The sequence below is a fragment of the Onychomys torridus genome, chromosome 3 (assembly GCF_903995425.1).
Source record: "Onychomys torridus chromosome 3, mOncTor1.1, whole genome shotgun sequence".
In the NCBI taxonomy this organism is placed as follows: domain Eukaryota; kingdom Metazoa; phylum Chordata; class Mammalia; order Rodentia; family Cricetidae; genus Onychomys; species Onychomys torridus.
In genome coordinates this window covers 100,030,048-100,046,292 of record NC_050445.1, presented here as the reverse complement: position 1 = coordinate 100,046,292, position 16,245 = coordinate 100,030,048, and positions in this window count along the sequence as shown.

The following is a 16,245-nucleotide window of genomic DNA, read 5'->3' as shown; positions in this document are numbered from 1 at the left end:
ACATTACAGAGGAACTTTGGATAACTATCTAGGCAGCAAGATGTCTCTGTAATTTCTAGAATTATGTAAGTTGCTTGCCATTCACTTCCTGTTTACTCAGGTAATATTATATCCTTCAGAGGTCTTTGATGCAGTTGAAGACTAGATAGTCATACTATTTTATGAGTCGTGATAAAAGAAAAGTTAAATATGAAACTTTAGACTCAGAAAGACTGGATAAATGATAGAATATTTTCTTTAATTTTGCCAAATACAAATAGACTAGCTATTGTAACTGTAATTCTTGTTTGATAACTGTTTTGTTACATATAATTTTTCTATTAAAGTTAAAACCTTCCTTTTTGATTAGACAAAAAAGGGGAAGTGCTCTGGGATATCTTTCTGTATGTTGTGAATATGTGTGGCTCCCATTTTATAGTAAATAAAACTATTTGGGCCTATGGCAAGAAAGCTTACAGCCAGGTGAGAAATCCAAGCAGAGATACAAACAGAAAAAGAGTGGAATCAGGAGAGATGCCAGCCACTGCTGGAGGAACAACAAGATGCCAGCAGACTGGTAATACCATGGCCACTAGGCAACATATAGATGAATACAAATGGATTAATTTAAGATGAAAGAGCTAGCTGGCAAGAAGCTAAAGCCATTGGCCATACTGTTTGTAATTAATATAAGCCTCTGAATAATTATTTTATAAGTGGCTGTGGAACTGAGGGTGGGAGAGATTCATCCAGGCTGCTGGGCAAGTGGGACCAGAGAAACGTCTGACTACATTTGGCACCTAACATGGGACACAAACCCATGACCCTGAGATTAAAAGTCTCATGCTCTATTGACTGAGCTAGCTGGGCTAAATTGGGAGACCTCCTGAAGGTTCTCCCACACACTTTGCATTTGAAGGGCCCTTTTCTGGTGTGAAATCTTCTGTGGCTAATGAGTTGTGAATGCTTGCTAAATGTTTTCCCACAAATACTATATTTGTGGCAGCCTGTCTTAGTGGGTACATTCTAGAGTGCAATGAACCAGGAGCTCTTGTCACAAGAGTTTTCACACTCTATTTATTTATTTTTGTTTTTTTGAAACAGGGTTTCTCTGTGTAGCTTTGGTGCCTGTCCTGGATCTTACTCTGTAGACCAAGCTTGCCTCAAATTCACAGAGATCCGCCTGCCTCTGCCTCCCAAGTGCTGGGATTAAAGGGGCATGCCACCACTGCCCAGCTGGTTCTCACACTATTTATGGGGCTTCTTTCCCACTCAGTTTTAATTGCTGGGTATTTAACTGTAGTTGGAAGATTTCCTGTGTCCCGTCCGGCCTGTAGTCATAACAAATCTCTCATGTACAGTCCTGTAGCCTTTTTAAAATAATCACACAGAGGCTTAATATTATTTATAACTACTTGGCCATTAGTTCAGGCTTACTACTGACTAGCTCTTACACTCAAATTAACCCATATTTCTTATTTATGTTTAGCTATGTGGGTTGATACCTTTTCTGTTTTGCTTTGTCATCTTGCTTCCTCTGTGTCTGGTTGGAGACTCCTGACTCAGCCCTCCTCTTCACATCATTCTCCTCTCTGATCACCCCCCCTATACTTCCTGCCTGGCTACAGGCCAACTGGTATTTTATTTATCAACCAATCAGAGCAACATATATTCACAGCATGCAGAATGATATCCCATAGCATTTAACCACGCATCCCAACCAGAAGATAAGCATGGATTATCTGAATGCAGGCTGCATTCAGACTGCAGTGTTCTGCTGTGTTTTTTCTGGTCAACAGAATGGACATGTATCCCAATGAAATGTTTACCATGCCACTGAGATTGAAAAGTCTCTCTATAGTATGTATCCTCTGATGTTGCATGACTCCTAATTGGTCTTAATGAAAACCCAGAGCCAGATATTAGGGTAAATGCTGAAAAATCAGAGAAGACAAGCCACAGCCACTTCTCAGCTTGACAAATCCTCAGCCCATCCTATTTCCACAAATCCTCTGACTGAATGCCTCTGAGTCCTCAACTGAAAGGGCTCTAGTTCCTGTCCCCTCACACCCTATATGCTTTCTCTGCCCAGCCATTTCTCTTCCTATCTCAACCTTCCTAGTTCTGGGATTAATGGCATGTGTATTCCCAAATACTGTGGTTAAAGGTGTATGTCATTATTGCCTGGTTCTGTTTCTCTCCTAGACTGTATCAATCTCATGTAGCCCAGTGTGGCATTGAGCTCACAAAGATCTAGATAGATCCCTGCCTCCCAAGTGCTAGGATTAAATGTGTGTGCTACCACTGCCTGCCCTCTATGTTTGATCTAGTGACTGTCTCTGTGCTGTAATCTTCAGGCAAATTTTATTAGAGTATAATAAAATATCACTGCAATTTGAGGCTATAATATCTTCAGATGGAGAAATGTGGGACCAGAGGTACACTGATTGTTTGAGTCTACACTGCCTTGATGTCAGCTTGCTTTTATTGAATGAGTATGTTTTGTTAACTTGTCAGCTTAACAGTTAACAGTCAAAAATATTGGTCCTATTTTGTTTGCAAACTTCTTCACTTTTACATTTATTAACCAAGATATCATGTCTGTCTTCTAAATGTCAGTTAGTTCAATCACAGATCAGATAGAAATATCACACCAGCAGCTCACATGCTCTTACACATATGTGTCCATCTGTTTCCCCACTGTGTAGAGAGCTGTGTGCCGCACCCTAGAGATGGCGCTCGCTTCCGCCTTCCACCTTCCCGATGGTGAGCACTCTCGGTGGTAAACAGTTCCATATTCGGCTTGGCTTTAGGATCTGGCTTGCTTCCGTCTACCTGGACCTGTCCCTGATGCCCACATGGTGGTTTAGGGTTGGCTACCTAGAGGCTATTAGGGCTGAGGGAGCCCCCCCCCCCCCCCGGCGTCAGAAGATTTTTCAAGGTTCCTGAATAAACTGCAGAAAGAAGAGCTTGGTGTTGCATCTTCCTTGCTGGTCGAGGCGGTCACGACACCACTGTTTTGTTCTTTAGGCCATTCTCAGGTGAAGTATGCTCAAGGAACACTTCCATGATGCAACTGTCTTTCCCAAGCAACTCAGGTAATTCACAACTCCCTATAAACTAAAATCTGTGTTCAGGCACCTATACTTATTCTGATGTAGTTGGATACCAAGGATCTTGGGTAGTCTACCTCCCTTTTTCAACTGCTATACTGAAAACTTATTAGTTACTTTTATCACCATGCACTAAAAGTATACATTTTAACCTTGAATATGTATATGGCAATTTATAATGGTGTTCCTTTTAAAATATAGGACCAGAATAAAAGCAACAAGATAGTATATAAGATTATGGTAATGAATTTACACATACATGCACACTCATTGCTATTTAAGTGTATACTTAATACAAAGCTTATAGATTTATTAACTATTTTGTTTGTGTTAGATGGTTCTTTGACTTAAATGATGAAAAAATATTTCAAATTTCTACCTTAATTTCTCTTTAGAAACAGAATTCAAGTCAATGGGATCAAGCAGGTATTTTAAAGCAGAGTTCAATACAACTTAAATTGCCTTAACATAACCTAAAAATTATATTTATATCCCTCTTGCCTGGATCAGTAAAGAATGGAGCAAAACCAGAGATGAATCACACCATGTCAACAGATAAATACAATAAACTATTCTAAGGCTTCTCTCCTTTATTTCTTTATGCTCCATTAGGATGCAACAAGAAATACATTTTCATTTTTTTCCTGGCCATTAGAGAAGAATGAGCATGGTTGAACATGATATTTAGCTTATTTGGATTGAGCTCAGTTTAATGAGGCTGACCTTTTTCATTCCTTTGATATTGCCTTGATTTTAAAATACATAAACACAAACTTTGTTTTTCAGGAAAAGCCTTAATCACCCCTCATCCAATAGTTACCACATATTAGGCAGATAAATGACTCTACATTGTCATCGTCACAGATGGTTTATTTCTCCAAGTTATCAGCATTAAATCTTATTCAATTTTAATTAAAAATATAAAAATTAGCAGAAAGATAGTTATGCAAGTTAAGTTGAATAGTAAAGCCTAATTTTTGTTGAAATATGATTTCAGTTGTTGGATGAACTGGGTTGGTAAGATGTGTATATCATATATATTGTTGATGAAAGCTACTAGAAACACTTTTTATCATCCACTCTCCCTTCTAAAGCATCTCAGTATCTAATTATTGTCATTAAGTCTTCAGTATGTAATATATTACATGAGAGATTGTAATAAAATTTAACGATAAAATATTTTCTAAAATTAATTTATGTTTTCTTTAGGAAGTAATTACACAAAATGAATAGTTGAATTAGCTTAGAAAAATACAAGGTAATTAAAGAAATATATTCCCTTAAATGTTCAGATTTCAGAAAGTCACAGAGAAGTAATATATTGAAAGGTGAGATCCACAGACAAAACAAACCAATTTAACAAAAGCAGAAGATGAGTCATGTACAATAGAGATATAGTAACGAATAAACAGGACTAGATTACAAACAGTGATATTTATGAGGCATTATCCATATCTTGGACTCTGGTCTAAACAAAAAAGAAATTAGTTCCCCACAATGGACATAGGTGACTCAAGTCAATTCATTACTCAAATTAAAGGAAAAACAATCAAATATGACAAGAGATTTGAAGATCTCTAAGAATTCCCAGAAAAAAATTAGGATAAAAACATTATTTTATACAGTATTTCTTATATTACATCTATCTTGGCATTTAAAAAACTGATTTGGGGATGTCATTCGAAAGGTACATCTTCTATCATAAAACCTGGTCATTTTTTTGTCCTGTCTTTTCAGCTTCTCCTTTATTGAGAAGAGCATTTAACTTTTGATAGTAATCAGCTAATCTCTGCAACAAGGGTTACAGTACTGGGTACTTGATATAGTGGGGATAAAACATGAAAAAGTATAAAGGCTAATAAGAAAAGAGAAAGAGAGCTAAGTGTGAGCAGATGAGGAGGGACTGAACATAGGTACCAGACAAGAGTTTTGAAAGAGGGTGTAAAGCAGATTGTTTTTCCAGTTCTAACTTGGTGCCAAAATTTTTGGTTTCAGTAGTGGATAAGTACACAAAATATATTCAAAACATAAAATGTAAAATTTAATGGGAACATTCATGGCTTCAGTTTCAAATGCTATTTCTAACTGTATATAAGTTCACTAAGTTGCATAAAACTTCCAGCCTGGTTAATTTTTGTGTGCAATATTTTTATTTATTTGCAAGCCTTTTTTATATAACAAAATTTAACTTTATAAAGTTTAGCTAAATGTCAATTAACTAACAGCATCACAACAACAATTGAGTCTACACTTATTATTAATATTCTATATGATCATTATCATTAAATTTAAGAAAAATATCATGATATCATATAATATGTTGACAGAGATAAATCATAGGGCTTAGGAAATATCCTAATCAAAATTTCTTTGCTGGGTATGCAATGCAAATAGGGTGAAATTTAAACAAATGAAAGAATTGAGCATAAGAACTGAGCTGAGAAGGAAAGAAGCTTGTATATAGTCTTCGAGGAAAGAGGATCATGATGTTTCATCACTATACTCCCTATGGTCTTGTATGACTGACAGGACCACTGATCATATTTCTCTCCTGAGTCAGGTTCTTCAACTATGTGTGTAAATAGATTTTATTAGAGCATAGCCATACATGTTTGTAAAGCTCCCATGGCTAATTTACTCACTAAATCAGGCAGAGTTGTAGAGCTTTGGTACGGTAGACCATACTTTACAATATTTACCATCTGAACCCTTGCCAACTCCTGCAGTAAGCACCTTAATTGAGTTTTCTAAACATTAGTTTTAGTGGGCTGTCTAATTTTGCAAAACTGCAGCTCCCTCATCACAAATATAATCAAGAAACTCATGAGTTAAATTTAAGACATGATTCCTGGAGCAGTACAGGCATTTCAAGGTTAGGAGATGACATTATTCAAATAACCTCTAAAGCATATTCTCAAAATATAAATCAGATAGAAATTTTGTTGTGTTACTTAAAGCTGAAAGGGGGAACCCAACCCTATCAGGCAGAATTTAGAAGCAAGTTTTGAGAGAAAAACTAAATATTTCAGAATACATGTCTACAGACTGCCTTATGAAGAATTTATCCTGCATTGCCAAGGCAGCTGCAGTTACTTATTTCTTTCATTTAAATCATTAAAAAATTTATCATGCAGAAAATTAAATTAATGAATGACCAACCTAAGAATCTACAAATTAAACATACAACATTTTCTCATATTTTATCTATCCAGACTTTTGTGATGGAGCATGTTTACAAAATGTGCTTTTTTACAAATTTGTAAGAGATTACATTATGTATGCTTTGCAGGCATCATGGCACATCATCCCTAAGCTGATTAGGATAAATAGGTATAAATCATAATAAAATAATTATCCTCTATAATTAGCATTCCATTAACATATGGAAAATGACAATGACACCAGGAGTTATTATGCAGTCCACATTCAAATTTAACCATTTGATTTAAAGTACTTATAAAGTTGATCTGTTGAATTTGAATCCCTTGGATTTTTGTTATTCTGTGGAAATTTTTCACTAGTTTTTTTTTTTTTTTTTAAATGTATTGAATTTCTGGATAGACCAAAACCATTTTTTCACGAGATATTTATATTTAAAAATGTTTCATGGCCTATCTCTCTTTGTGTTTTGACCTTTCTTGTATTTCCTGGAAGTTGTTTTGTTTGTTTGTTTGTTTGTTTTTTCTTTTATAGTATACGGACTGGGTAACTGCTCATGGGTCCAGAGCAAAAGTCCTAGAGGAAGAAGAAAAGAGAAAATGTATGTAAGCAAGTCACATAAGAATTAATTACTATATTAATTTTGTACCTTGAAGTTCCTAACAAAAGAAAATGAGAATTTAAGTTTTTTTTAAAGAAGGAACTATATTTTGTCCTATTTATAAATAGCTATTTAAAAGTACACACAATATTCCTGAAGTAAAAAAGGAAAAAGAAAACTTATCCTTCTAAAAAAGAAAAATCATCCATCTATCACACTAATAAATTACTGATAGAAAAAAAGAAAAACAGAAGATGCTAAAACTATTAGATGAAAATAGTTTTATTATTATTATTTTTATTATTATTATATTTGTGTTATAATTTTACACATGAGCCATGGGTTCCCCTGTCCTCCCCCCTCCTGCCCCCACCCCTGCTCCCACCTTCCCCCGCCCCCACCCCCACCTTCCCCCCATCCCCTCCCCTCCATTCCCATCTCCTCCAGGGCCAAGACTCCCCCCGGGATTAATTTAAACCTGGTGTTGTAGAAGCAGCTACCTACCCAGTACCAAGGAAATGTAGATATCCCTTTCCACAGTATGTAATTCTTAGAAGAAGAAAAATAGAGTCTTAGAATCAAAAACTGATGCACTGGTATCAGTCTATGGCCAGTCACACTCATCATGAGTAAGTATAGGCAACACAGCATTATGGCTGTCTGATACAATTTAGTTTAAAACATGTAGAACAGCCTAAAAGCATTCACACCAAGCATTGTTGTGATTGTTTTCACCAATATATTTAAGCCTTGAAACCTATCAATGACCTATATTCTTAGTAGAGTCTGACAAAAATCATCTCATTAAAAACAACAATAACAACAACAACAAAAAACACTTGATAAAAAGAGTTTTGTAGATTTTAAGTGCACTTGAAACCATTATTCATCATTCTGGTAATAGATGTGATTATTCTGTTAATAGCAGCCTAGAATAAATGAAGAATGTTCTAAACTGTAGAAAAAATGACAGCGAACTATATGATCTACATTCCAGGATCCACATTTCTAGATCAAAGGGTTTTTAGCCTTATAAAACCTACTGACCTTAGCTGTCACATTGCTTTCTTAGGGTATCAGTTTCTCGATTGGTGAAAGAAAATTCTGTCACTTTATGCACCACAAGTCTATGACTTGACCTGTACAACCTGGTGTACATAGTTTAGCAGTGATTAGGAGCATGGAACAAGGTTCCAATGGCCTGGATTCCAAATGTCAGCCAGTCACAGCTGTAACTTCTCTCTATCTTGGCCAATTTATTCAAGAGAAGGAAGCACCATAACTATACTATCTACCTTAAGGCATGTCATAAAGATTTGTTCAGTTAGTGTGCAAAATGCTTACACAAAGTTCCAAGTGCATTGATTATAACTCTCATACAACTTTCTTATTTAAGATCATAGCTACATTCTACTTATGAGGGGGTCCCTAGTAAACCATGCTGGAAGTCTTTCTATATATTTTTGTTGTTATACTTATTGTAATATGCATCTGACTTGTCAGTAAAATAATGTCCTAATGTCCCAAGAATACCTGTTTACTAGTGCCTGTATAATAGAGGCTGGAGGCTCACTTTCAATAAGGATTGTTCAAAGTTAGTTTCTTCATTCTGAAAGGGTTCATACAACTCAGTTATTGGGTTGTCCACAAAGTTTCTGGATCAAACAGACTCAGCTACACTCCCAGCTTTCATTATTTATTCGTGGCCAGATTTTTTACTCCTGAAACACAGACACAATTCAGGGAAATGCAGCAGGCTTCTAGAATGCATGAAGTCAAAGTCAAAGGCCTCTTATATGGCATAAGTAGACTTAAGAACCACAAGCCTGCTTCATAGCCTATATCAAAAAAAGAGAAAACCTTATGTATCCATAGCACCATGAAACCACAATTATCTAATTTACTACAAAGACTACACAAATGGATATACTTGTTCTGTTTTATATAGTGAAAAAGTTATTGAATTAAAGAGAATATTTGAGGAAGTTAAATAATAGTTTGATTATGAACTGTGAAAATTTTCAGAAATGCTTAGAAGATTCCTCACACTGTGATAATAGCAACCCATAACTTTTTAGGTTCTTTAATAAAACCGAAACAAATTTTGAGAGTGTGACAGAAACTACAATGTATATTTATTGTTCTGTAATGGCATGTGGACTCACTCTCTGGCTTGTTTACAATGGCTGGTCTAAATCTATATCCTGATTAGATAGGTTAGTACTCTAATTTTTTGTGGTGATTAATAAATATTTAAAAAAGAACTTTCTGTTGGAGCATGCACAAGACTTTCTCAAGATCAAGTCAGACAATATCCAAGCATGGAGTGGGACGTAGACATATAATTTCACCACTTTCTTTAGTGATGTTTACCTTGGTACATTGATCATATTTTAGGGCAGGACCCACTTGCATGACTACTTGGGCAACAAGAACCGGAGTAGATGGGAGGAAAAAAAACCTCAAAGTAGAGTGATTAGGAGGAGATGGTGGGAAGGATGAACATGAGAGGATTCAGGGAAGGAAGTGAGTATGTTCAAAAAATATTGTATAAAATTTTCAAAGTTAATAAAATGTTATTCTTTTAAAACATTTGGTGAAACTCATTTTTTCAATGAAATTCAGTTACTGTTACTGAAGATTTCACAAGATTATAAAGGCAGTTTCTGTTGCTTGAAGCCTTTTCTTGTGAAAATGATGTTTTTGTTGTTTTGCTTTGTTTTCCCATTCCTTTTTCTTTTCTTTTCTTTTCTTTTCTTTTCTTTTTTTTTTTTTGGCATTGTTAGTTTTTTCTTCCCTATTATCTTACTCCAAACTAGAGTCAAATATAATCACAGAATCTTTCCTCTGGTTAAACTCACTTTAAGACCTATAAATAATAAAATCACCACCTAACATCATTTATAGAGCTCTTTAGTTCTTAAAATTTCAACAGAGTCCAGAATCTATATACTGTAAGGTATAAAAGAAATTATTTCCATTCCAAAACATCTCAGAAGCATCAGACAGTCAATAAATGAGACATCTTTTCCATAAAATAGTCTCAATTACTATAACTTTTCACAAGAAGGTATTCTTTTTGTTTGTTTTTTGTTTTGTTTTTCGAGACAGGATTTCTCTGTGTAGCTTTGAGCCTTTCCTGGATCTTGCTCTATAGACCAGGCTGGCCTCGAACTCACAGAGATCTGCCTGCCTCTGCCTCCCGAGTGCTGGGATTAAAGGCGTGTGCCACTACCACCCAGTGGAAGGTTTTCTTTTGATGTATCAAATACATATCAAAGTAGGATGTTTATGTTCAGTTATATTGTTTGTTTGTTTTGTTGTTTTGAGACAGGTTTACTTCATGTTGCTTTAGCTGTCCTGGAACTAGTTCTGTAGACTCAGCTGGCCTCAAACTAACAGAGCTCCATCTACTTCTACCTCCTGAGTGCAGGGATTAAAAGAGTGTGCCACCACCAGTAATTTCCAGTTGTGTACTTTTAAGTAGTGTAATATTCACAGAAAACAGAAGGGAAAAATGATAATATTTTAAATTAAAATATGAGTGAATTATTTAATTCATCCTGGGGACATTTTAATAGTATCCAAAGGATTTTATTGTTATTGCTATAATTACATGCATATTCAAAACTCTTTTGTTTACTGATAGGATCAGGACAAGATGAAAGGAGTCTTCACGTTCTACTCTTCTCCCATCATTTTTCTTCCTTTACATTCCAATGTGAAGATGCAATATATAGGTTAATTCCCATCTTCATCATCCATTCCCATAAATTAACTTGCCTTACTTACATGAGAATGTTGAGTTCTGAGTTGGAAGCTTGACATGGTTGAACAATCTAGGGACAATAGCAAATGCATACGTGTGTATGCAGTCAACATCAGGTCCTAAACTAACAGGAATCTTTGGTACTTAAGGAGCAGCAAAATCTTCCCCCTCTTCTATAATATATCTTCATGTGTTGATGTTACTTCCCTATTGAATTTCCCACTTAAGAAGTAAGTGAAATTGTGATGTAGTAATACATAGTTCTAAATCATTTAAACAAAATGAAGAACAACAATAGAGATGACTCACTATTTTGAAAAGGAAAGGCCCTTAAAGTCTTGGTGAAAGACCTTCTAGGAACATGCTTCTGCACTGTGCCTGTTTGGGACTAGGACATTTCAGCACTTAGACTACATAATTCAGGGATTCCAGATGAAAATTAAGCCAGTGAGGTTGTTTTCTGTTTTTGAAATTCTAATTGAATTATAGAATTTCATCGCTTCCTTTTCCTTCCTCCAATCCTCCATGTGCTCCTTTCCCACTCTCATTAAATTGATGCCCCCTTTGTAAAGAAAAGAACATAGGTACCTGCATCTGGAAAGAAGAACAAGCAAAGGAGTGGTAGGAGGCAAACAGTGAACTCACAGAAGATGAAGTTGATGGCTTTCAGAGACCTGAAACAAGGGAAATGAGACCTTATCTATATCCTAAACTCTTTTCTTTCTATTATGTAGAAACACCACTTCAATATAAAATTAAGAATAAAAAGATGGCTCAGTTATCAAAGCATTCTCCTTGCAAGCAAGAGGACATAATTCTAACACCCAGAACCCATATAATGTTGTTGGGATATGGCATGTGCATGTAATCCCAATGCTGTGCAAGCAGAGAAAAGGACCTACTGGTTAGTTAGTCTAGTTTAATCAGTGAGCTACATCCCAATGGGAGACCCTAAATGGATCATGTTTGTAAGGAGTGCACCCAAAGTTATCCTTAAGATTCCTCACACATTTACATATACATGTATGCACATGCACACTAACACACATATTTGCATGCATGCATAAAGTATAAGATCATACTGAAGATTTCTTTCATATAAAGTTGTAGAGTCTGCTTGATATTATAGGAATCTGGTCTTCTATATGATACACAAATGTCACATGTGCTGTTGAAATGTCAGAATCAACATTCTCATGTAAGGCAAGCTAAAATTGCCACATTGACTTCTTAAATGTATAAACATACTCTGGTGGCTAATTATAGAAATCTAGTTCAAATAATGAGTGAAAAATTTAAATTTACACACAAGCTTATTTGTTTCTGGCCCATTGACTTTTCTTACTAATCTCTCTGATATTCTCTGCCCTTCTACCCTGATCACATCTCTTTTGCTCAATCAGCAGGGTTGACATTACCATGTAGCATATTGGAAATATACTTCAATTCCCATACCAGGCCTATAAATTCAGAATTTGCATTTTAACAAGACCTCTAGACAACCCCTATATAAATATCTGAAGAACATGAAATAACACTCTCTAATTCCTCAGGGAAAGGATAAGGCCAATGAAGGTAACTAGTATGTTGGCTACTCTCAGCCTTACCAGCAAAATGAATAAAAAGAATTGCTAGTTTCCTGTACATACAGAAAAAAAATGTAATTTTGAGTGAACAATGGCTCTCTGGGCGTGTTTTTGTTCGTACCAAAACACAGCTTAAAAATGAACCACTTACATAGTTTTTTTTTTTTTTTTTAAACAAACATATCAATTGGAAGAACTGTAGGAACTGCACTTTAAAAATATTTCTCACCTGCAGATAGATTTGTTTCCATGGAGTAAAACATGTGTGGATAAATATTCATTTTTTTTTTCTAAGCACAAAGCTGTTGAAACTCTAAATATGGTTGCCTTCATTATTTTTCTATTGCTGTGACAAAACACTGTGACCAAGGCAACTTATAAAAGAGAACATTAAATTTGGCTTACAGTTTCAGAGAGTTTATAATGGTGGAGCAAATCCATTGAGGCAGGAAAAGCTGAAAGTTCCTATACTGATCTACAAGGAAGAGGCAGAGAGAAGGACACTGGGAATGTTTAGAATTCAAAGCAGTGGCAAGTGACATAGCTCTCCAAGACCACACCTCCAAATCCTTCCCAAGCAGTTCCACCAACTGAACATCAAGTAATCAATCATATGAGTCTATATAGACAACTCTCATTCTACCCACCATAGCGGCCTTAGACAACTGGTTATCAAGATCTTGGTGTAGCTAAACAATGGCAAACTATGCAGATATGTGAAACCTTGAGACCTTACTCACTAACTTTTCAAGACTGCTAAGTAGAATGAAAGCAAGATTCTTTGTGTCACTGTGTATAAAATAAATTTAAAGACAAATATTCTGAAAATATGAATATATTTCCAGGGATAAACAAGATACCATGAACTTGAACTGAGTCAGGGGAATGAAGTGACTAATGAACAGAAGAATAAGAGATATTTCTATATCACTGTTTTCCTTATTTTAACAGCTTGGAATGTATATGCATGACCTCTTTTATCATTCTAACTAATTTGCCACATAAACCACTTTGAATCATTCAAAAGAGTGAGGAAGGTAGTGATTATCAAATATATGAGAACAATGTTTGCATGTCATCTGAGAAGCAAACAGGAAGTCCAGGTCTTATACATACCACTTAACCCTGGCATCTACCTTTAAAGAGCCAAATGAATGTAGTTAATTTTTTATTATCATCTCTACAGCAATATTATTATTTGAGAAGAAAGCAAACTATTTGTCCTCTCCAGTCACCCTAAAATACTATGGAAGTAGATGGAAAAGTTCACCATAAACTATAATATGCTTTGTAAAATTAAGTCTGTATTATTGAGCCTGGATGTTTAATGTTTTGATATTCTCTAATTTGAGCCACATCAAATATTAATGACCTCCATTACCATTCCTTTATGATAGACCCTGCCTTGTGGCAGTAAATGAGGTTTGTTAACTTACAAATTTTCACAGGACTATGTCTCTAAATTTTCAGAGATATGACAAATTCCTTTGCATTGTAGACTCAGCAATGCTCAGGCCCATCAAAATTCTAGCTTTTCTTCAATTAATTTTTACAATACTCTACATGCTCTAATCCAAATATTTTATTTTCCCTTTGTCCAAAAGTTTCTCCATTTTTCTGACTTCAGATCACCAAGAATTGGTTTATGACAAAAAGGGGAGAAATCAAGTAATTCTTATTTGTCAAATGTAATATGTCTGAAATTTTGGTTTGTAAAATAGTGGGTGATGATGGTCATGATGCAATACTTCTGCCTCCCTTATATAGGTGAGTGTAAGAGGTAAGGAGAACTGACCTGGGATATAAATAAATGCTTCAAATTCTACCTTCTTCTTATAATGTGGGGATGTCAACTATCAAAATGAAAGTTTGGCCTTTTCTTGCTCAATTGCCCACTTTCTATCTCTGACAAAAGAGGAAATTCTTTCTCAAAAATTTCTCTAAGAAAGATTTCAAATGTAATTTCTTTTAAGAATCCAGTTCTGATTATTTCAATTTGATGTAATTTAGACCTCAGAGTCACTCCTATATACTCCACCTATTTTACATGATGTCAGGTACTATGTTTTTAGAAACTGGGTGATTATTTGTTCTTCACAATGGTATATGTTCATTCCCTGAAAACAAGACTGTCTTTTTGTTTGTTTATAGCTGTGAAATGATTTCATATTTGGTAGGCATTAAAAAAAAAACCCAACATTATTTCAAATGCATTAACATTCTGCAATGAACAATCTCTCCCAAGTCTACTTCAATTTTTGTAATAAGTTCAGTCTAAGGAAAGACCCATTGGCTATAGAAGGAACAGTAGTGAATCAACTAAGACAATGCCTTTAAGGAATTCTAGTTCCCAGTGGGATTTTATGTCCCGAAGCTACTTAGTTAGCTTTCTATTGCTGTGATAAAACACCATGACTCTGATAAAATACCATAGCTTTCCCCTTATGACTTGCTCAGCCTGTTTTCTTATACCATACCAACCAGGACATCCTATCCAGGTAATTTTTAGCCCCCAGTGAGTTAGGCTTTATCACAGCAATCATTAATCAAGAAAAAACCCACAGACTTGTCTCCACACATATATTATGTAGGCATTTTCTCAACTGAGTGTCTTACTTTGAAAGTGACTGGAACTTGTGTTAACTTGACCTTAACTACACAGCCCACCTACCTTATTGACCAGATTTGTCAAAATAATTTTTAAAAGGACACAATTTATATAAACTTAAAATATACTACTTTCTAACCATGAGGCTAGCAAACTAAAAAGTTCCTTGCAAACAGCTTTTTTTTTTTTTTAGTGGAGGTGTCTTGTTTGGCTTGTATTTATTTAAAAATATATTCCCCTTGCATACACATATCTATTTAAAAATCCAAGTACTTAGACATTTTAAGACAACAACTAAGTATATCTTTACTGTAGGTTGCCTTTGAAAAACACATCTTATCCTCAGACACCTTTCATTCTCTACTTACTTTTTGTCTGGCCAAGGTGAGAAGACTTATCCCACCACTCCTTTTCTGACATGGTGTACTGATTCAACACCCCCCCCCAAAAAAAAAAACATATAGTAACAAATTATTTCCTTTTAAGTTCTTTGTTTCACATATTTTATTATAAAGATGAAGACCTCTCCCACACACATTTTTTAAAATACATCATTAATGATCAAGGTGTAGCTCTCTAGGAAAGACTTCTTATTTATCTCCATTTAGCATGGGTCCCCAAAATTTCAACTTTCTCTATATCCAGTTTGATTGACAGTTAATCATCATCAACATCATCATCATCATCACCATCATCATCATCATTATCATCATCATCATCATCATCATCAATACAACACCAGTTTTTTTACCAGTAATTGGGAAATATACCTTGGTAGTATACAGCTGGGGATGGAACAACTCAGAGTTAGATAGATATCCACTCTTTCATTCCTAAGAACTTTATTGTTTTCTGAATAACTTTTTCTGTAGGCAAAGCAAACACAAAATTCATCAGATAAGCAATGAAGAAAATCAGGGATGTCAGGCAGATGAGATGGCTCAGTGCCTAAAAGAGTTTTCTCCCAAGCCTGACAGCCTGAGTTTGATCCTCAGACCCTACATAATAGAAGGAGAGAACTACTTCATAAAAGTTGTTTTCTAATCTCTACACCTATGAAAGCCATGGAATGAACATGATGGCATGTCTACACACATTTATTTATGGGGAAAATGCAGTATATTACAAAATATAAAAGGAAATAATTCCACAGTTGTTTGGGTTCTCTGTGCCTTGGTTTCAACCACAGATTTCAGGATTCAACCACAGTTCTCTGCTTCCCAGTGTGTACCAACATTTTTATGTAGATTATGGGGGTTAAAATAAGGTTTGCTTACAAGGCAAACACTTTACTGACTGAGCTATCTCCCTAAACCCTAGTCATTTAAAATTTTATACAACCACTTTTTATTGAGCCTGTTAAATTCTGCAAAGAGCATGATAGCATCATTTCTTTTGTTTCCTAGATATTGTGGAAATGTACCACACTA